At 34.3% G+C, this 24,348-nt stretch overlaps 1 long non-coding RNA gene across 1 annotated transcript; it reads right to left on the bottom strand.

The window, feature by feature from the left end:
• Positions 1-4,356: 4,356 nt before the first annotated feature.
• On the bottom strand, positions 4,357-5,882 carry LOC140021103 (uncharacterized). Its single transcript, XR_011825073.1, has 2 exons — positions 5,708-5,882; positions 4,357-5,516 (listed from the first exon to the last, which is right to left on the bottom strand). It is a non-coding gene; the product is annotated as an uncharacterized lncRNA (long non-coding RNA).
• Between the last annotated feature and the right edge of the window lie 18,466 nt (positions 5,883-24,348).

The following is a 24,348-nucleotide window of genomic DNA, read 5'->3' as shown; positions in this document are numbered from 1 at the left end:
AAATCTCCATTTCTTTCACTGGTTTATCTGATTATTAGCTAAGTAATTAGGCTAGTAGTAGCTAGGAAGAGAATAAATTTCAAAAAACAATGAAAAAACCAAAAAGACAAAAAAAATTTAAAAATTAAGAAAAAAAGATTTTGGTTTCCTCCTTTTTTTTCTTTTTTACTTGCTAAAAAAACATTGAAAAAATAAAAAAAATCTAAAAAAGCAAAAAAGATTTGGCGTCTTCTTTTTCGTTTACTTTTCTTTGGTAGGAAAAGAATTATCAAAAAAAATTGAAAAATCAAAAAGTGAAAAAAAGATTTTCGTCTCTTTTTTTTTCTTTTTTATTTGCAAGCAAAGAACAAAAAACATTGAAAAAAAAGACAAAAAATCCAAAAATCCAAAAAAGCACAAAAATATTTTGGCTTTTTTTTTTGTTTACTTTTCTTTGGTAGGAAAAGAATTTTCAAAAAAATTGAAAAATCGAAAAAGTGAAAAAAGATTTTCGTCTCTTTTTTTTCTTTTTTATTTGCAAGCAAAGAACAAAAAACATTGAAAAAAAAGATAAAAAAAATCCAAAAAAGCACAAAAATATTTTGGCTTCTTTTTTTTTCGTTTACTTTTCTTTGGTAGGAAAAGAATTTTAAATAAACTTGAAAAATCAAAAAAAGTGAAAAAAGATTTTCGTTTCTTTTTTTCTTTTTTATTTGCAAGCAAAGAACAAAAAAACATTGACAAAAACAAAAAAGACCAAAAAAATCAAAAAATATTTTGGTTTCTTTTTTTGTTTACTTTTTTTAGTAGAAAAAGCATTTTTTTTAAAAAAAGAAAAAACTGAAAAATGATTATGGTTTCCTTTTTACTTTTTTATTTGCAAGTAAAGAACGAAAAATTGAAAAAAAAAATTCGAAAAACTAAAGGATTTTGGTTTCTTTGTTCCTTTACTTTTTTATTAGTAGGGAATGAATTTTTTTTTTAAATGAAAAAAAGGCATTGAATGTCTTATTTTTCCCCAAAAATAGAAAATTCGCTTAGCTCTACCTAACACGTATCTATCAACTATGCATGAGGTGTTATTGTTTTCAAAAGAAAAAAAAGGGTAATGCATAATTTTAAATTTGCCACTCTAATGTCTCATAAATACTCTACACGATCAATACTGAAATTTCTGTCATTTTGTTAATTAAACAGCACTTGATTCTTTTTTGCCCTATTTAGCCTGCCTATAAACTCTATCTTCTTAACTTTTTAACTGTTTGTGAACATTTTAATAGCTACTGATGATCACTTGAGTTCCTATTAGTACTGATCACTTGAGTTCCTATTAGTACTGATCACTTGAGTTCCTATCAGTATGTCCAAGTGCGTTCCCTATAAATGTGCCTAAATAGCAGAGGTGAAAATGATAGGTACTTCCACTTTCAGGCATCAAAGTTAGCTATACTTGGGAATCTGTCTAAAGCTACTTCACACACCTTTGCACTTATAACAACTAGCCCTATAATTGTGTTATAATGCGACGGTGTAGCTTTTGATGTGAATGAAATACTAATTGGCCTCTTTCCATTTCTACCTTGGCTTAGAAACTGAAAGAAGTATGAGTTAAAACTTGAAGTCTGCGCCTAGTGATTGGAGTTGACATCTTAATATACTTAATAAGTTGGTGAGGCGATAAAGCAATCAGGGGCAGGTTAGTGCCATGTATCTGTTGTGGTTCCCTGTTCGGTTGTTGCAGAGTAAGCCAAGTCGGGAGTCTCGCTATACCAAATAATAAGTGAGGGTGCAGTTGTGGTTCCCATGCCAAACATCTCCTGAGTGAGCCAGTTGGAATCTCAGGAGACCTAAAACTGAATAAGTGCAAAAAGAGCACAAAATAGCACCAAAAAAAAGGGTGCTTCGGAAAAAAATTGGGATTGCAATTGCCACAACAGGGACAGCTTTGCAGTCGAAAAACAAAATCTATTAACAAGCTGCAGCCAAGTCCTTGCACTCACACAGCGAGGGGCAATGGGGGGAACCCCACCGCAACTATAGTGCAGGCCAACCATTGTCGTTACCATTGTTAACGCCCTGGTTTTGGTGAGCAATCCTAGATCTCACTTGGACCTTCGACTTTTGGGTATATTGGGGTTTTAAACCAAAAAACTTGGTTTCGGATGAAAAGTTGAGACGAGTCTTTTGGACGTTTTTAACTCAACTGCTGTGAGCACACCATCTTTTTTTAATATAATTGTCATATGGGCCAGTTAGTGCTGAATTCATATCAAATTGTTATGCTCGAACAAATTCCCTTTACTAGGCTAGATGACATTTCATCCCTCACACATGCTGAAGACTGGGAATTAACCAATTACTGCTATTTGATACAGCCTGCTCTACATGTTTTTGAGTGGGAGTACTCGTCAATTTTTCCTCGCATTCAATGGCATAGGGGGTATTCATTGTCCAAGGTGACTTGTCTATGATTGCGAAGAGATGGCTTATCATGCTTGGCACTTGAGACATGAAGTTTTTTAACTCCACCTGTGTTGACACAATACATCACACAGCCGGTCCCAAGTCCGGATGAAGGAGGAGGGATTTTTTTTATGCTTTAGAAGGCTGCTCTTAGCGTACGTTCTCAAATCCTTCTGTTTAGATTATATATGAAAGGTTGGTGAATGAGAGTTTTTTTGTTTCATTCTTCTTGGTAGTGCTGAATTTCTGGTCTTCATTTCATAGTTGATCTGGGTTTTAGCATCTATCCCGGGTTATGATCCAATCACATTTCTTTCATTCTTTTACTTGGCTTTGTTTTACAACCGCACTTTACTTTTTCAGAGTTTGTATACTTGTTCACATAAATCTGTTATGTGTTAGAGCAGCTAATGAACTGCTTTTACTGTAAGTAATCAACATGCACTAGTACGTTTGGCATTGGAAATTGACAGGAACTTTTAAGCTGGTTCTCTTCTGTTCATTGAGTCACCTGAATTGTGTTGTAATATGTTCTTAAGCTCACTTGCTGTTGCAAAGGTAATGAACTTTGTTTTATCTCATGCTGATCTTTCATACATGTGTAGTTTGTATCGGCAAAATAATATCTTTCATACCATTTTAGTTAGAACAGATGTTTAGAGCGAAGTGATGCTGATTACTTTCTAATTTTGCAATTCTTGGCAGGGATAATTCTATGGGATCAGTCTAATGCAATTTTGTATTGTTACAGTTTAATTAAATGAACAAGCTTTTATAGAACTCGTGGGCTCACATATGGATTTGAAGTCCTGTGTGTAGATTAGAAACTCTGTGAGTGGAAAGTATGTCTTTCTGGCAATGTTATTGATTTTGGAATTTGTGGCGGGGTCTCCTGGCAGTTGGTGATAGCCTGCAGACGTGGTTACAACTGCATCTTTGGTGAAAATCTCCATATAGTTCTTTGCTTTTCAATCAACACTTCAAATTTTCCTCAATTATGGTGGTTTTATGTGATTAAAGAATGATAATGCAAACAGGGTATGTGAACTATTGTATACTAGGCCGAATTCAAAGAGAAGAATGTGATTCAGGAAAAGAAAATATTGTAAATCAGGTCTTAATGCTTATTGGTCTCAAGTATTGAAAAATGTTCACAGATATATATATATATATATGTATATATATATATAGGCTCAAGCTTATGGGCCATTCCTTGACCAGTACATAAACTGATTATTGTATACCAGCATTTTTATAGAGCTTTAAGAAATTTTCAGAATTAACTTGACAGTTTACTGATTTGACATAGCCAAATTGCAGATTGAAGGGGGCTAGTAGCTTATTTTCAAACCTGCACGGAGAGTTTTCGTTCAGTCCAAAACTGAGCCCCTTTTTAGAGCGGTCCAAGAAATAAAAATGATACAGGCATTGGAGAGGACTTCAAATATAACTGAAACTCATTCATTTCTGTCACATAGTGATAAGCCTCAGCAACGCTTGGCTTCTGGTGTAAATATATCCAAAAACAATTGCAAACAAGTTGTCTGCCACAAGATTTTAAGCTAACTCTAAATTGTCCACTTATTATTTGGGCCCTAGAAGAGTGCAACATCTCATGCCTATACAAGTCCCTTTAGGTATGAATAAAAGACAATTATCCAAAGCTGTTGCAATGAAGAATGCCTTTTAATGTTAAAAGCAAAACTGAAGCTTATATATCTATTTCTTGAGAACTCAAAATAGATGATTGGCAATCAGCTATATATTTCATGCATATAATATCTGATGTCTCAAATGCCTAACAAAATTGGACTAATGGTCTTCTCCTTCCAGAAATATGATCACTTAAGACCATGTCATTCTTTAGAGAAATATAACAATACACTTATTAAATTGCTTTTATATTTAAAAAAATTTTCTTATGCCAGAAAATATTGCATATCTTCTATCTATTGTTTCTGATTTATTTTCAAAGAAAACAATGCAAAGGTTCCGTATTAGTAAGGTGAATTTGTGCCTAACCTGTATGAGTTATGTGCTCAAGCTTAAGCTAAGGTTACTATGTATCCATAAGCCTCTTCAAATTCAAGGAAATTGGTAACTCATATATATATACTGGAAAGCTGTGAGTGATAAAGAATTTAACCAGTGATGCATTTTGGATGTCGAATCATGTCATTTACTCAAGAAGGCACAGCAGACTTAAGCAGTCACTCGATTGAACCAAGTGACAAATGACAGAGTGTCAGCAAAACAAGTTGAATAAGACTTGTAAACAAGGACTAAACCATACTAATCTGTGACCTAAAAATGCACCGGCTACAAATAAATGGATGAAGTGGAAGATCATATGCAAAAAAATTTGAAACCAGCTACTAGACTCATATGTTAATAACCTATTGGCAGGATAATTGACATCTTATCCTTCTGTTTGTCGGCAAACCGAAATCTTAATCAAGTTTAGAACCCAAAAATCATAAACATTTTTCCTAGACTAAGTTCAACAGATGGAAATAGTGTTAAACGCATAATTTTGCCATTATTCTCACAAATGAAGACCATTAGCATTACACTTCATTTCCAAAAATTTATCACGTTTAAAACAGTAAACAACTTTAGTTTGTTTGTTCCCCCCCCCCCCTCTCCAATACCCAGTTCTCCAAACTTCCTCAGTTTTATCAATTAGTCGCCGTCCCATTCGCCGTTTACTTATGCTTAATCTTTCGAGCATCTCTTTCTTTAGAAACCAATTCCGTAACATTGCTACTCTTCATCTTAAACCAAAACAATTATAGCAGCGAACACATTATACCAGTAATTCAAGTCCGCTACAGTCTTATTCACTTCCAAATACCCAAAGTTCCCAACCTTGCCCAGAATTTAAGAATCCCATAAAACCAAGTTCACTAAACCAATTTAATTGTCCTGATTCTCAAGTCAGCATGAATTTTCTTTGTGTCTAAAATTTCCTTATTTTGACATTATTCCAGAGAACTGACAAGAGACAAAACCAGCAGAATTCATTACCTTTTCAAGAATTGACATGGCTACTTTTGTTGCACTCTTCTCCCTCTCTACATAACAAAGGAAGCATTTTTATCAATCACCACACTGCCCAGACTATCCCAAACAATCAAATTGAAAATTTTCAAAAACCCAGATGCAAATTACATAAATAAATGCCAGTGAAGTACAAAAATAGCAAAAAAGAAAAAAAAAAAGAACATAGCTTTCTGGACAGAAGAGATGGGATGAGAGGCCTTACTGATGGGGCAGGTGATGAGGAATCCGGAGTGGGAATGACTGAGAAGAGAAGAGGGGCGTTGTAGTCAAAACGAGGAATGGTGATCACAGCAGAGTGCTGCTCCCAGGGCTTCAGCTCCTCCTTGGTTTTCAGTTCCACTTCTTTTGCTTTTTCTTCTGTTTTTGCTGTCACAAGTTTTTTAGCCATTCTTTTATGAGTCTATCGGTGTTCATTCCCAGTATTATTGATCATCTTTTGTGTGGCAAATGAGATTTATATTTATATTTCGCCCCCTCTTTTGTATGGCAAATGAGGTATTTTACCCTAGTTCTTCCACTTACTTTACTAATAAAATGTGATTTATACTAAATGATTTAGGCCCTCTTTTCTGAGTCTGGTGTTTCATTCCCAGTATTATTGAGTTAATGGATTGTAATTTGTATGGCAAATGATACTCGTATTTATATTTCGCAAATGAGGTTTATACTAGTTCTTCCACTAACGTGATTTATACTAAATAATTTAGGTCCTTTTTTATAACTCAATTTCCCACGATTTAACGGTGCCTTTGATAAAACTAGAGTCTCAAAATTGAAATCTAATTCCATTAAATTATTGATTTATTAAATATTAAATCAAATATGTTTGAGTGTATCACATTCATTGATAAATGAATAATTTATCACTTATTTTTGAAACAAGTTTTGCCTAAAAAATTCAATACCACTTAATTAATTCAAATGTTCAATTTTTCGTTATCAAACATATGAGAATATATTAAGATCTGAATTCATTAAATTTAAGTGCTGAATTGGGTTAGTAAACAAGGTCTAAATTAATTAAGTGGCATTGAATTTTCTAGACAAAATTTGCTTCCAAAATGAAAATATAAATCTGAAGTTTGAATTCATTAAATTATTTAATTGTTAAATACTAAATATGATACATTGGAGCCTAGAAAATTCAGTATAATTTATTTTTGAAGCAAATTTTGCCTAAAAATTCAGCGTTATTTAATTAATTTAGTTGTACAATTTTTGGTTACCAAATATGCCAAACATGTTAATATCTGAATTCATTAATTTTAAGTGTTAAATTGAGTTATCAAATAGAGCCTAATACTTAACAATTCAACAACTTAACTTTATAGAATTCAAACTTCACACTTTAGTTTTCAACTTTAATTTTATCAAACGCACCTTCCTTCTACCCAAATTCTATCAAAAAGAATTTTTCTACATATTACTACCCTCACTGTGAGGACCCGAAAATTTTCTTATTTTTATAAAATATTACTGGAATATTTAAATGATTATTCACTTATTTTCTTCGAATTATTTATTTCGACCATTTTAAATCCATTTATATGGAACGACACCTCTTTATATTTTTAAAGCGTTTTGTTGAAAAATTCGCTTTTCGAAAATTTGTTTAGTCCGAAACAACGGGTACACGTTTTTCTAGGCTATACTTGAATCGGGAGTGTATTAATATTGGAGAATTAAGAACGATCAATAATAGATTAAGAAAGGTTAATGGAGGAATTAATACTCAATTCACGTGAGGACTCGTAAAATTATTATTTTTAAAACCCCTAATTTTGGCTCAATTAATTATCTATTTTGATTTTTGCCCCGAATATTATTTTATATCCTTATTAGACCTAAGTACAAGGTTTTATAGTTTCGTTATATTTTTAAAGTGTCTCGTTTCAAAAATTATTTTCTTATAAGTTTGTTTAGTGAAAAGGTGAAAACGTGTCCAAACACTTTAGCCAATTGGGAATACAATAAGCTCGAAAATTTAAGACATATACAATGGTCCTAAAATAGGTAAATTTAGGTTTAAGTACTCAAGTGATAGTTAGTGGTACGATCGTTATAAGAATTTCTCGAATGTTTCATTTTATCGCGTCTAAATTGGAAATACGTGTTTTCACGTACGCGCTTAATTGAGGGACTTTGGACCATTATTTTGGGACAATTGAGAATGAATAATTTTTATATGAATGTAAGTGCCTAAGAGGTTTAGTGCACTAGTGCAACAAACTTAAGAGAAATCGAGCACAAAAAGCGTGCGTATGCGCACCAATTGCGGTTGACTTTTGTGGCCTTAAAATATTAGACGTCAAGCTTCATTTGTACGCAAAGGAATCAGACCAACATTTCATTTCTCCTAGCTGCCATGGACGGATAGCTGACTGCAAAGGAACAACCGCAGCTCTTCACCATTTCCTCTACAAAACTCACTCAAATCACCACCAAATTTTCTCAAAATTTAGCACTACTTAGCCTAAGCCTTGGAGTTCACATCTAGCTAAAAAGGGGAGGATTTTCACGGCTCACTTAGGAGCAAGGAGGGACCGAATCTCTGACTGAGACATCAACTAGAGTAAGTTTTAATTTAGCCTTCTAACTTCAATTTTTGGAAGTTCTAGTATATCTTAATGTTGTTGATGTTGGAAAAAAACGGAAGGTGGACTCTATTAACTCCCACCTCTGTCTTGATGGCTGATATGGTGATTGATACTGTTTATAATGTTGATTTAGTGTTTGAAATGGTGGGTTAATGGAGTTTAATTAGTAGAAACCTCAAGGAACTCATGGGATAGAAATTTCTGATTTTGCCCCTGCCTGTCCGGTTATTTTAAGGCCAATTTTTGATGATCTAATGGCTTGAATATGATGTTTATATGTTGTATTAGTTTTGTAAAAATTTTCATTGGAAAATATTGAGTTTTGGTTGGTCAAATGAATTTATTTCCCAAATCTAGTAATCTGGAAACTGTTTTCGTAATGACCAGACCAGTGTTCGTATTTCGGCCGTAACTTTGTCCTCCGATGTCGAAATCGAGTTCCGTTGGTGGCATTTGAAACTAGACATCCATACCTTTCCAACGGTGTAAAATTCACATTCTGTTTCCATGTGTGTGAGCCGCACCACTCTTCTGAATTCAGCTGTTCTGTTTCTCTGTTCCGTTGGAACGATTTGATGATGCTGCAACTTTAGGCTTAATTTCGAGCCAGTTGCATGCTGAATCTTAAAACGATTTCTTCTATGAAATTATAGCCCTATGAATGTAGTTTCTAACACTATCAACCATGCTCAAATTTGAGTTAAATTGAGTAAGTTATGATCAAAATACGGTGACTGCCTTGTTCTTGAAAACCTTGGATTTAGACAGATTTGATGTGAGACTTGTTGTGGTCTTACTAAATGAATTTCTTGGTGCTAAACACCTACCAAATGTACCATGAATGTTTCTTAGACTTTTCTTGCACAAATGAACCATGTTTGGAGGTTTTTCCTAGCCGAATGTTTGGAAACGGAGAGAAAGGGAGCTAAAGGCAGTTTTGCCTTAGTATTTCAAAACTTTGGTTGATTGGTTAACCATCTTCCCGAAGGTATTTTTCCACGAAATTTGATAGAGAAATACCCTTCATATAGGAGTACTATACTGAAAAATTTGGTACCAATCCAAATCCGTTTCGATACTTAACTAAAGGTCCAAAGTCGGAAACCCAAATCTGGAAATTGTTCAACAGTCTTGAATTTTTCACAACTTTGAGCTACCATATCTTGGTGCTCGAAACTCCGATTCTCGATCCGCTTGTTCTGTCCAAAACCTTACTTGCATCTCCAATTGAGCTATAAATTTCAAGGGCTGGTTTGCAACGAGTGAATTCTGCCGAATTTCCAAAGTTAGCGAAAAACCAACCCCGGCTCAATCCTGGGTGATCCGGAACAGCAACTTTAAGCTCCTTTTTGAATACCTTCCATTTAGATTCATGGAACGGTGTCTTCTAAGAACTTTTAGTACTTTCAAAGAGGATTCTAACGGTACCAAGTTTATCAATTTTTGACTAGTAGAAAAGAAGTTATGATTTTTCAAAGATTTTACCAAAAATCTAGAATTCTGGAATTTCAAAAGAAATCCGCGCGGGAAGCATTTTTCTAGCATCTGGCCTTGAATCCGGCCAGTTTCCGGCCGGATAGGCGGCCGGATTGTAGTTGGGATTTGAAAAAAAATGAGGATGGCTACTGCCTCCAATCCGGCCAAGAATCCGGCCAGATTCCGGCCGGATTGTGACGTGGCCAGTCCACTTTCAACTTCGGTCGTTCGTTTTGAGATTTATTCGCACGTACTCGTTTCCATCCAATGATTTCAAGAATAATAATCCAATATTACTCGAGTCTCGTACCTTTTTGTGAATCCAACTTCAAAGACAAACTCAAACGAAATTTTCAAAATATTTCCAGACCACATTTGTGTTCGATCCCCTCGTCTCTTAGGGACCTATAGTAATGGTCTTCTATTCGATGTTCAGGCACGCACGAGGACCTCCAAGAGGATCCCACCGTGAAAGTTTGAACTCTCAATCCAACCTACTTACTTGCAGAACTTGGTGAGTGTCAAGTGTATGATTACTTGAACTCTAGGGACTTGATTCATGCTTGATTTACCTGATTACATGCTTAGCCTATTCGATTTTGACAAAAATGGAGTCGAGTGTGTACTTGATCGCACTCGTTCTCATTTGAAACGAATGACTCATGCTTAACATGATTTGCCTGGTTTACATGACTTGAAATACCTGCTTAAACCTGTCAAATGCTTGAATACATGACATGGTATGCTATGATTGCATACGTCGTTGGAGTGAATCTCCTCGACACTTACATGATACATGGGGGACGCCCAAACTCATAGGCCGACCTTGGAACTCGAGCCGGCGTGGGTTTGGTCGGGAACCTCGGTGAGCCATGAGATTCACATGATAAGCTTGATCTATTGAGAGATCTCGCTTGGCATACTCGTGAAGTATCGCCCTATAAATGTCGTGCGGGTCCGAAGCGGTGTATGGTGGACGGATGAGAAGTAAGTGGTGAACTATGGTTATGAAATATCAATCCGGTTGACGGAGAGTCAACGCGGGGAGATATACGAATGACATCGGCAAAATGTGAAACTTAGCTCCTGAGAGCTACCATATCCTTGAATTGTTTTTGGTTACATTTTGTTGGCATTATTAATTACTTTCAATTTATTACTTGGGCTTGTTACCTGAGCTATGTGCCTGCATGTGTGTTCTTGACCTCACGAGCGTTTTGCTCACCCTGTAGATTTGTTTTCCTTAACAGGATTGAACTTGGCGAGGTATCGAAGAAACCTTCCTGATACACTTTCGTTTAGGGTTTCTATTACTTTTGGCTATGTCTTGGTTTTTGGGTTGTATTTTGGAATCCGAATGTAACTTTTGGGGCATGATGTATATTTGGGATTTATGATGGTTGTTGAACACCCGATGTACGGGTTGGATAACGGATGACTTTTATTAAACTTGAACGCTTCCGCATTTATTGTATCTAAGTTATTGACCGTATTGTGTGGTCCGGTAATAAGTTTGAATGGAATTGCTTGAGTCCTGGCGAGAGCTAGGCAGACGTCCCGCGGATACCCTTTGGTTCGCCTCAGAGGGAAGTGGGGGCATCACACTCACAATTCACAAATTCATTTTAACAACTAAATCTATTAACTAATGTCAGTCGCTTTGGACCATTGTGTGATATCAAAGGTTAAAAAAAAAAAAAAATCAGACGTGTGCACAAAAATAAGACAAAAAAAAGGAGAATTGCAGTTTCAGTCTCCAATTTTTAGCATACGTGCTAAATTAGTTTCTAATGTTCCAATCAAAATAAATTTGGTTCTCAAAGTTTTTGGTAGTAGGTACATTCAATAATAATGAAAACTCAACAATGACTAACGGTCAAAATTTAATTATTGTTATTTAATAATTTTGACTTTGTACTTTTGGACCCTAATATTTGAAATTTTAATCATTTTAGTCGCTTAAGTTTTCAATAGTGATATTGAGGGTATTAGGATAAAATAAGACACGAATTACAACACAATTGTCTTAAATGGAGACTAGCAATTCTAATTAAACTTTTTATTTTTCACTTCATTTATTCATGCCACTAATGTCTCATATACGTCTTCCCTTTGGTATAATTGGTCTCAAATTTGGTATTATATATGTGATTGTTGTTTTATACTATTAGTAATTAACTAATGATTAACCCATAATAAGTAAAAGCACTTCATATTAGTATTTATGTTTGCTGGTTTTTATAATTGCAATACCTAACTATAATAATTTAAGGCCTATATGCACAAGTCATGCAAGAACTAGCATGAATGATAATAAATTTTATATTAATACTAGAATTTTCCTTTTTTATTTTATATATTATGTATATATTGTCATTTGATTGTAACTTATTCAAAAAAAAAAAAAAAACTCTTTAAGTTCAATGATGTTATTATGTTGATATAAAGTGTTTTTATAAAATTTTATAGGAATTTAGGATGACATTTTTCATATCTTTAATTCAATGCAGTAAACTTTTCTTTCATTATAAAACCCATAACTATAACTAGAAACTTAAGAGACCATATTGATTGAAACTTCAAACATTAGAGATTAAAAATGTAAAGTTAAAATCAGAAAATTTAGTGACCAGATTTGTTTTGGCTGATACATTAGAGACCAGTTTGATGTATAGGTCAAACATTGAGAATCAAATTTGTGTTTCTCCCTTTGGAAAATTTTGAGAAGTAGTAATAGAAAGATTTAAAATTCTTAAAGACATATAAGTTTTGGCAAATTTACATATTCCTAATATCTAATAAAACACATGTCATAATCAAAATTACCAAATTAACCTATCCAACCAAGCAAGCGCCCACTCTAATCATCTGATCCCTAAATTCCCTTTCTTCTCTTTTTGAGTGGGAAGTGAATTAGCCCAAAAATCTGAGCACTACAAAAAATTTCCACACTTTCTTTTGTCATAGTTCTCAATTCGTGTGTAAAAGTGACTTTTTGACATGGTTTTAGCAACCGTGATGTCAAAAAACTTCTTACCACACTTTTGGTGGTAACAACAATAAATCGTGGTAATTATGCTACTATTTGCCACGGTTGATTAATCATTGTGGTAACTTTGATATGTGCTGCATATCTTTCTTCAACCGAGTTGTTGGTTGGACCGAGTTTACTTGCTTATGCAAACTAGTTTGAGCAGCCTGTGCTAGTAGATTATTTCAACAATGTTTAATTTTGTGTTGTGACAGTGGCTACAAAGCAGATCTTAGTATTTTTTTTCTTGGGCTCATGAATTGGATTCTAAATGTACTTTAATATTGACTTTGTGCTTTTTTAACTTCTTTGGTGATAATGTGATACTAATTACAGTTTTAACATTGTTTTGTAGGGTACGATTAGTAATGATGGGGAATGTAAAAAACTTCATCCAGCTCATTCGTTCTCAGATGTTTTTGGAAGTTATTTGTAGTCATGAAATCTTTATTGGGTGGTCCCATAATGTTAGTGTACTAGAGATGTTCTTCTAAAGGGTTAGACCATTGTATTAGCTTTCAAATGGTAATCACTTTGGATTGGCATAATTTCGTGCAATATATGCTATGTTTTTGGTAACTTGGACGCACTTATTTGTGCGATTTTTAATAAAAACTTTAGCTGTTTTACTTGTGTAAATTATGGCAATAGATCTTAAACATTTATCTTTTGATATTTCTTTTAAGACCAAATTTCACTTTATCCATATTTTTAGTTTTGTAACTTTCAAATATGTTCATACTATTTATGTATGAATTTATACGAGTAATTTTCCCGAACACGTATTTTTATGCTGAATTTTAATCATACTTTTGAGAAAAAAAAACTTGTCTAATATGTATACAGATAGCATCTCGTATTATAACCATCCTGTATTTTATCAACTATGCTCTTAGTGCTGTAAGTAAAATGTTTTGGGACTTAAATGAACAATAAAATAAGGCTAGTTGGTATAGAGATGAAAACGAGCCGAGTCGAGGTTGAATAGTGCTATACTCAAACTTGACTGAATCTCGAACTCGATAGGTGATACTGGTACTTGAACTCGAGTTCAAACTTGTTTGAGCAACTAATATATGGCTTGAGCTTGACTTGTGAGGAAATTGTTTAAGCTCAAACTTGATTTGATAAGGCTGGAGTACTTATCAAACCAAATCGAGCCTTATCAAGCTAGAGTACTCACAGTAAGAACGAGTCTCCAAGCTCAAAAATCTTGGAAAACAATCAGTTAATAACATAGCCTGGGTCAATATGAAATTTGTGAACTGATCCTAGAAAATCTCTTATCACCGAAAGAACAAGTTTCTAAACTCAAAAATTCTGGAAAAACAATCTATCTATAACATAGCCTGATGCAATATAAAACTTTTGAATCGATCGTACAAAATCTCTTATATATTATAGGATTTAAGTTTGGGTTTGGATTTAAGTATGGATCATACAAAATCAAACCCTAGTCAAATATATAATTCTTTTATAGGGTATGGCTCTGAGTAGGATATGAATTTAAAAACTTAAATCCAAACCCAAAATAAATATGGTGGACTTGGATTGGATCTGAATAATATCCGACTCATTGACATGTCTGATAAAAAATTTCTGTAGAACAATAAATTAGAAAGACACGCCTGGAAGTGGTGAGAAGTTCATTCCCCCAATGAATCCTCTACGGGGTTGGAATATATATCATTAAAAATTAACTATATATCTTCACTTGAGGGTCTAGCTTCAAAAATCACATTGTTCATAGGTTAGGACATGCCCAAGCTGTATATAAGAATTCTCGGCATGGATCATAGGCAGACTAAATGGGAGGGTAGTGGAAGCTCAACTGCATTAACAGAAAGAATTTCTATAGAAAGAATCAAATAGCTTTTTATGCTATTTAGATGGAATCAAAAGAGGAAACCAAACAATAGTTATACCTTCCATTTGATCAGAGGGTTGGTACACCGGTGCAAGAGAAGAAGAGCTCTTATGTTGAGATTCTGCATTATCCTTAGATGTTGAAGCAAATCGAAAGGATAGGCTATCTAATGTAGAAGCTACATTATGAGACAGTGTTCTATGTAGATTCTGATTATAGAGTTGAAGTTTGTCAATGCCTACTATATTACCACCGTGACTATGAGTGGCAACTAGTTCAGAACCAGGCGTCCAAACACCTGTTTCAATGTGACCTAATGGTGTCTTAGTAATATAACTTTGCCGCTTTCTTTTTGCTTTCTAATCTGTGCTACAACTGAAGAACCTGAGTTTTCAACCTACTTGGCTTGCTTTTTTAGATCATAGGATTCTCTACACAAAATGAATCACACACAAACAAAATAAACCCGCAACCACTAAAAGTGCGATACTTTAATCTCCAACGGGACATGATATAATTACCACTGTCAATTAAAAAGACTAAATCTTATATACACGGACGTTATATGCATTATCATTATTGAATTTATAATACATGTATAAAAGTTGAATTTCAAATTCAAATTTTGCACAATTATTATTTGTCTAAAACTAACAGTATATACATTATCAGTGTAAAAGAGATTAATCCAAAAAAAATACAAACAAGCCTCACACTTCTAGCTTTCTTCACTCAACCAAAATGGCAAAACAAAGACTCACGTGCAAACCATAACCAAATAGAGGACGACGAAAATCACTGGAAAAGTTCCTTAGCCACTTTGTCTATATGTACATGACTCTCTGTGTGTATATATATAATAAATAATTGAAAGTTCTATGTAAGGCTAAAGATGTGTACATTTGTCAATTATTTGAGTTCTATAATATGTCAAACAACTGTTGTTAACATTTACAATTTGTCGTATAAGCGTTAACATCCTACTTAACTATTGGAGGAATAAGCTTGTACACAGAGAGCCATTGGTTCGTGCATGACTTTTCCTTAAGTTAATATTTGCCCCTTGCTTTATAAAATTACTTCTGGTAGCTGAAATTTGAAAAAGAAAAAACAAAGGTATGTTTGTTTGGTATTAGCGGATAAATAGAACGAATATGGCGAGACTTGAGTCAACTACGGGTGTCAGATACTTTTGAGAATCTCCTCTTTTCTGTTTTTCTTTTTTCAAAAACTAACATTTATTAAAATTTATGAATAATAGTATTATCTTCATAGAATTGGGAGTACCATTCCAATAATAAATTCCATTCCAATAATAAATTGTGAATATAGGGCATTTGAACATTGAGAAGCTTGTCATACATCCACATTTTTTGTGATTATAGTGACCTGGTCTATGGATCAAAACATGGCTAGCGCAAGGGAGTGCCAAGGAAGGATGGAAGGGTTCAGTCACTATTTCCGATGGTACATTCATGTATCGATTGAAGAGGAATTGAAAGACAGAAGATAGTGCTAATGGGGGGGGGAGAGCAACTTGATTTAATCAAATTTTTTTGGGCAAATTCCACTTTACCCTCCTGTGGTTTAATATTTTTTTACATAACCCCCCTATAGTTTCAAAAGTAATATATAAACCCCCTCATGGTTTGGATTAAAGTGTCAAAGTGACGGGAATGATCATTCGTAACGGAGTCACCTAAAGTGTCAAAAATACCCTTATGTAAAGTTGAAAATTATTTATTAACCAAGGGAGGTTATGTGTATATTTTGAAAACCATAAGGGGGTTATATAGTAAAGTATTAAACTAAAGGGGTTTATATGGTAAAGTATTAAATCATAAGGGGGTTAGTGTGCCATGTATTTATAAGGGTAATTTTGATATTTTTAGAAGTTCCGTTACGAATGACAATTTCCGTCACTTTGACACTTTAATCAAAACCATGAGGGGGTTATGTATAGCTTTTAAAACCATAGGGGTTATGTAAAAAAATGCTAAATCACAGGGGGATAAAATGTAATTTGTCTAATTTTTTTAAAAAAAATTTGAATTGCTAAGTGAAATGGAGGAAAATTTTATGTCGATCATGCCTAATAATTGTTTCTGAACCAATGAAAAGTTTCCATGAGAACATACAAGGGTTCCACCTGATTTTATATAACATGTCAAGTGGATTTCACTTAACATGTAAATTAGTAAGTGAGATCCTCATATATCCACTTGAAACTTTTCTATTGTTCCCGGATCATGTCTAATAGTTGTTTCGAACAGACATAAAATTCCTCGTGAAGCAAATGATAAGTTTTTAGTTTACTCTTCAACCCCAATTCAAACATTTAATTGTAAAAGAAAAAAGAAAAATAGTAAATCGGTTCCAGAGTTTGGATTTTACTGGTTGTGGCCGGTTTCATAAGCTCTATGAATCATTCGACATATTAACCACTAAGGTGTTAAAAATAGGAGAGAGATGCCAAAATAGTAGTCGAAAAAGCAGCCAGCTTGAAGTTATAGCGTGGACTAAGCAGAAGTTAATTGTCGAATGAGCATATGAATCAACTTGGCTAATTTTTACACCATCCCCTATAATTTTTAAAACTATATATAATCCCTTATAATTTGGATTAAAGTGTCAAAATGACGGAAATGATCATCCGTAATGGAACTTATAAAAATGTCGAAATTACTTTTGTTTAAAAACTAAAATAGTTGGAGTGACCAAAATATATAAACATAATATGCATGACACTCTAATCTCGTATGATTTTTATATTTTATCATATAACCTCCTTATGGTTTAGTATTTTACCATACAACCCCCTTATGATTTTCAGTATATATACATAACCCCCTGTAGTTAATAAATAATTTTCAATTTTACATAGTGATATTTTTGATATTTCAGTTGACTCTGTTATGCATTGTAAATTTCGTCATTTTGACACTTTAATCTAAACTATGAGGGGCTATGTATAGTTTTTAAAATCATAGAAAAGTTATATAAAAAAAAAAATACTAAACCACAGGAAAATAAAGCGTAATTTGCCCATCTTTGACACTAAAACTAAGGGAAAATAGACCAAAACGTTCCTCACATTTTGTAAAATGACTTTTTGCGTCCCTCACTTTTAAAAGTGTAATTTTATGTCCCTTACATATTCACATCGGTCAAATTTAGTCCCTAACTAGGTTTCCGATCATTTTTTGGCCGAAATCCATCACGTGCAAGGCACGTGATCATTTTTGAAGGGTAAATTTGTCAAATTATATTTTACATAATCTGATCTATAATCCTCCACATTTTATAAGACAAATTTTTTCGTCCCTCACATTTTATAAAATAATTTTTTCATCCCTCACATTTTACAAAATGAATTTCTTCATCCCTCACATTTCAAAAAATGAATATTTCCATCCATCACTAATTATGAAAAATTTATATCTAAATGGCATTAGACTTTGAATTTTTTTTTGGTATCTCAATGGTGGTCTTATTTTTCCCATTAGAATTTGAATACATTGAGAATTAACACCAACATTTGTACTGAAGACATTAATAACTTTGAACAAAAATTCTAGTTTGTGCATCTTCTCAAGCAATTCCCTGGATCTTCTTTTTCAAGGATATATGCACTTCGCTCAGCAATTCTACAAACCTGTTTGTCAAAAGAATAATTACATTTACTTTTCGTTTGAGATACAAATGATTGAATATAATACGATTGTTAAGGGAGAAGGTAAAATCAAAACAAATGAGTCGAATCTATACAAACCATCAAAATTCAATCTAAAGAAAGGAAATACTCAAACTTGGAATAGGTTTAGTATCCCCTTTGTCATTAGGAGTTTGATTGTACTTGGGAGCAACTCTCCTACACCATAAATAAAACCAAAATTTTTATGCAAATTTTCCATTTACAACATGAATCTAAGGAAGCTCTAGTGACAAATAAACTAATAATATTTTGTACTCTTACTAATGGTAAAGAAACAAAACTTTGAGATCAATTTCTATGGATGAATATGATGATAAATGAGTTAAAAGATCAACTGCGAAACAAAACTTTGAGCATCAGTTTCTATTGACGAATATGATGATTGATAAAAGGAGGCCACGTGTTGAGTACAAGAAAATGCCGAATTATCCTTATTTGGCAGCATTATATCCGGTTTGTATTTTAAATAAAAAAACTTTTAAGTCTGAAAACAATAATAGTCATAAATAAAATGCTAAAACCCAAGCATATTAACCATCAAATTTGGTAAATTTGAGTAAATTTCCAAAGTACGATAAAATGCCGAGGTAGCTACTTTTTTTTTCTGAAGCACTTGATTTCTAATTTACATATGACAAGAATCAAACAAATATGTAGTTAGCCGTGTAAAAACTATGTTAATTTATTTCTTAAAAAAGGAACATTGCTCAACTTAATATTAAGGCTTGCTCTTTCGGCATTGTGATTAAAGGAGAATTAAAGAGGACCCATTGTTGAAAACAACAAGAATTAATTGGTCTTTTCAGCAATTATATTATGTCACCGGAGACACAAGTTGCAAGTTGGCTTACTAATGCAATGTTTGGCGATAAGTTGTCGTAGCTTCCAATGGTCATGTTTTCCATTGAGTTAATGGATTGTAATTATTTGTATGGCAAATGAGATTTATATTTATTTCCCCCCCCCCTCTTTTTTTGGGTATAAATGAGGTTTTATAACCTAATTCTTCCACTTACTTAGTTTACTAAAATGTAATTGAAACTAAATGATTTAGTCCTTCCACCCAAAATTCTACCGAACAAAATTTCCTACATATTACCGCTCTCACAATTCATAAAGTCATTTTAACAATTGAATATATTAACATATATCAGTTGGTTTGGACCATTGCGTGATATCAAAGGTAAAAAAAGAAAAAAAAAAATCACATGCGTGCACAAAAATAAAACAAAAAAGGTATAGATTTTTCTTTTGGAAACTGAGTGAATCGTAGTTTTAGTCTCGAATTTTTAGCATATGTGCTAAATTAGAGTCTCATGTTTGGCCACAATAAATTTAGTTCTCAAAATTTCTGATATTAGGTGCATTAATGACAGGTTGTCGGCCTGTGCAATAATAAAAACCTGCTCAAACTAAAAATAATTTTTGTAGATAGTGGTAAGCAGGATCGAATCCACAGGGATTGGGTGTAATTGTTTCTTTCCAAATTCACAGTGACAAGAGGAGTATTTTTATATCAGGGGTGACAATTTAAGCAATTCAACTAAAAGTAAAATAATAAAAATAAAATAGCCAACTAGAAATTAAATAACAATTACTAAAATCAAATGAGTGATAACTAAGGATCTAGCTAAGGAATAACTTCAACAATGGTTTACCTAATTGATCATCGAAACAAAGGCAATTCCAATTATTTACTAATAAATAGGTTATAATTGCCAAACAAATGATAACAGTTAACCCCTCCTTACTGTGTCGATGATTAAGGTACGCCCGTTAATCACTGCTCTAATTGAGAAATAATTTTAGGTACGCTCATAAGATTTAATTCCCCAATTACCTTACGTATTAGAGGAGCCCTATTCTAACCAAATAACGCACTACCAGGGTTATTTTAGATTAGCCCGCGTATTCCCCTGACACAAATCCAATCATGCCAGTTATCACTATTTTGAGACAATTAAACAATTACGGATTTAACGTCCCAATTGACAATAGATTATCAAATTAACTAATTATCCTGATCCAAGACAATCAATTAATTAAACAATCATAAGCACTGTAACCAGGATATATGCGAATACCAATAAATAAAGGAAAAGATAAAATTAAATCGATCTCACAATTTTAGATGACCCAAAGCATCTGCTGTCCCTTGACTAGACAAAGAAAATTAGTTCATTCTTAGTGCACAGAGCCCACGTAAAATTGTAAAGAAAGCAGCGGCCATGGTCTCCGATTTAGAGGAGCCAATTCGTTCGAATCATGAAATGAAAAGCTAAACTACAAAAGAGATTGCTTGGTTCTAATGGTCCCTGACATCCGTAGGGAACAACTACTCAAAGACGGCCATGGAAAAGTCAAAGTGAAAAGCTAAAGGTAATGCTTGTTCTCTGCTATCTAATTGTTCCCCCTTTTAATGGCCTTAGCTATTTCCTATTCTTATTGCCACTCATCCTGTGCGGCGGCTCTTAGGGAAAAGAAAAATTCAGCCGTCCTCTCCTCTTCAGTAATTACCAAAATGGGCCAAAGTTTTCCTTTGCCAACAATGCCTCTGGGGTAAGTTCTGCGACTTGGACTCCTTTCCTGTCAAATTGACACTTGTTTTCATATTTTTGTTCTACTCCTTGAAATAAATGCAAAATACTGAAAGTGAGTAGAATCCAACAATTAATCCACACCAGATCAGGTAATAGGGAAAATTAATAATAAATTAAATAGTAAAATTGCAATCTATCAATTCCCCTCACACCTAAACCATGTTTGTTCTCAAGCATAAGAACAGCAAACAAGTACCAATATCTGACAATGGTCATTACTCCGTCTACCATATTGCCAAAATACCAAGAAAAATATATATCAAGCATGGGTGATCAAGATCCAAGAAACATCACTCCGGTTAGCTTCTAAACCACAAACTCCTCCAATTTCAGGTTAACTAATCTAAGAAAAAGGAATGACGTACAACATTTATCAGCAAATGGTCCAACTATTAACCAAAATCTCAACATTAAATTCATAAATCGGCAAGCTGACTTTTATTATACACTAACACAACTTTCACTTTTTTTTTATTACATATTTCTACTTTTCTCTTTTTTTTCTCCTTTTCTTTTTCTCCTTTTTTTTCAATAGTAACAAAAGACTTAGTCGCTAGCCACTAGAGCCTTTTGACGCGAACTCTGACATTTGTTAGATGAAAGAGCCCGGTTACTCAGCTTCTATCGCCACGTGACCACGCACTTATAGCAATTACTACTTTTTGACTCGAGAATCGACACTTTTAGTGAAAATCCCCGGTTACTCGGTAGTAAATACTAGCGGAGTACAGTCAACTCTTATTCACAGCCACATAGCACAAAAAATTCAAAATAACACAAAAATCAAAAGAAAATTTGTAGCCGCTAGCCTCATTTTCAAATATGGAGAACAGGGGCGGAGCCAGAAAAAAATCTTAGTGGGGGCAAAAATAACACTAAAATTTTTTATCTACTCTTTTTCTAATTTTTTTAAGCAAAAAAAAAGTCTCATGCATAAAATCACCATTTCACAAGTTAAAATATTTATCAAATAACCCATTTATTAGTTATTACATTAACTAATCAATTTTCAAATTTCTTTAAAATAGTAATAGTCTCATGCTCTAGAAATATATTTGCAAATAAATTTAAAATAATAATAATAAGAAGTAATTGTTTAGAACCTGATTTTGATGGTCTCCTAAAGTTGGTGAAAAGAGCTGCAAAACATGGCGGACCCAAGTCCTAGAAGATCAATTGATTCTGGTGCAATCTCTAAATAGGATGAAGTGATCAAAAGAAAGAGTAACAAGATTTGGTTGTGGAAAAAAAATGGCTCTCGTATGTATGTTGGGGAGTGGGAACAACCGAGAGCCAGATGAGGAAAGGGAAATTGAGGAGTGGGGACAAAGGAAGTAAATGATAATTGGATGAAGTGATAAAAAGAAAAAATAGTTGGCTTGGGTATGGAAGAAGAGGAGCCGGTTGTGAAGGGAAATGGGGGACCACAGGAGTAAAGGGAACTTGGGGAGTGGGGACCAGAAGAAATGACTGATATAATTGGTACTTGGCCCTGTTGGTGGGAAAATGAGAACTAGAGGAGGAAAGTGAATGATATAAATTTTGTGACCTATTCTTTCACATTTTTTCTAAAAAAAATTCTGGGGGCACCTTTTAAATTATGTAAAAATTGTAGATGTATTATAGGAATTTACGGGCCCCCACTGCCCCCACTTTAAATCCGCCCCTGATGGAGAACTAAGGTTAATAACCGGACCAATTCACATGAAAATGCCAATAATCATTCCCTATGCCTAGAAAAGTTAACCAAAAATTATAAGAGTAAAACAATCATCGATATTCACCAAAGAGATGTTTTTTGATTCAACCACATTAACTTGATACATTCTTATTATTAAAACTTGGCAATAGTAGAAATAGAGGCAACAATCCAACATCAAACCTTGGCATGCACATGTGAGATAATCACTAAAAAAAAAAAAGAAAGAAAATGCACGAAAGATGGCCAAGTAACAATAATAAAGGAAAAACTAGAAACGCTAGCACCCCCATTTGTTCCCTCCCCCCCCCACCTAAATCCTACATTGTCCTCAATGGAGGTAATAAAGTAAGTAAAGCGAAGAGAACAATGAAACTTCCCTGTCGAATGGCTAAGGGATAGGAGGGAACAGTGGAGTGAAATCGATGTGATGGAGTACGCGGCCAAGTTCTGAGACATCTCAACCCAATTCAACCAGTAAATGCAAAACTCTGTCCACCCAAAATCTCAACAAAGTCTCCAATTGGACAGTGGATATCTCAACTCAAAATCGGCAATTCCAGCAATAGCAGTTTAGAAATTTGACAATAATAACTCAATTACAAACTCTTAGCTATCAGGCAGGCAACCAACCCAATATAAGCAACAAAATCAAGGCCAATTACTCCAACCAGTACCACTGGTGTGCCACACAGTTGATGTAAAAATCTCAAACGGTCAACCCAAATCACTTGATATTCCAACCAATAGCAAACGACACCAGAAATAAAAAGGAATCAAAATGGCAACCACCGTGCACAGAACTCCCAAACAATTCCCAAATAATAGGCGTAAAATCAAGCAAATCAATCCCACTAGTGCAATACAGGGCAACCAAGTAAGCAAGGGCAGCAAGAAATTAAAATACGATAGTCCAGAAAATGATGTCCCAGAAAATGAACTAGCGATTGGGAGCATACAATACCTCTACCTGTCAAAAATTTTGACAAGTAACGACGGTGCGCACGGCAGCGGAAAAAGGAGAGGTGGTGGAGCACAAGCGTCACAAGAGGGAGAAGAGCCTGGCGTGTGCCACGGTTGGAGAAGGCGGCGCGCGACAGAGGGGGGCTCGACAGCTGCGAATGCTTGCTGGGTATGCGCGATTTGGGGCCGCGCGGCTGCTGAAGTGAGATAGGCGCGCGATGGTGGGTGACGGAGGCGAACGCGAGACTAGATGGAGGAAGAGTGGTGGTGGCGTTTGTGAGCTGGTGGAGCGCGTAGCCGCTACCGTGGAAGAGCTGGGGGCCGCGAGGAGCTGGTGCAAGGACTGGCGTGCTCTGGAGCGGAGCTTGAGCTGAGGTGGAGGCGGCGGTCTCTGTGAGGAAGGAGAGAGGTAGCGAGTTCCGATGGTGGAGATAGAGTGAGAGTGCGTGGGGAGGGATGGCGGCCTGCGAAGGAGCCTCGGTCGACACAGAGGAGAACAGGGGAGAAGAAAGAAAGAAAAAGAAAGAAAAGAAAGAGGAGGGAAGAAAGAAAAAGAAAAAAAAAAGGAAATAGTTTTTTTTTTTTGCTTTTCCGTTTTATTTTTTTTTCTCTTTTTAGAAATTTTTTTTTTACAGGAAGACTCTCCCCTTTTTTAAAAAAAATTACTAAAAAAAATTTTTTTGAATTTTTTTTATACATATAACTTTTTTTATTATTGACAAAATTTATTTTTGAAATTCAAAAGTAGAGATTAATAGAAAATCAATAATCGTTCTTGAGTTTTTTTGAATACTTACCTTTCCCGCGAACATGACGCAGGCACGTCATGAAGGCACGAAATCTAGAGCTTTCCAGGTTACTTGACGCTGGCACGTCATGAGGGCAAGATCCCCTT

The sequence above is a fragment of the Coffea arabica genome, chromosome 11e, assembly GCF_036785885.1.
Source record: "Coffea arabica cultivar ET-39 chromosome 11e, Coffea Arabica ET-39 HiFi, whole genome shotgun sequence".
Taxonomy (NCBI): Eukaryota; Viridiplantae; Streptophyta; class Magnoliopsida; order Gentianales; family Rubiaceae; genus Coffea; species Coffea arabica.
Note: the sequence above shows the minus strand (reverse complement) of the source record. Positions and strands in the feature narration are given on the sequence as shown.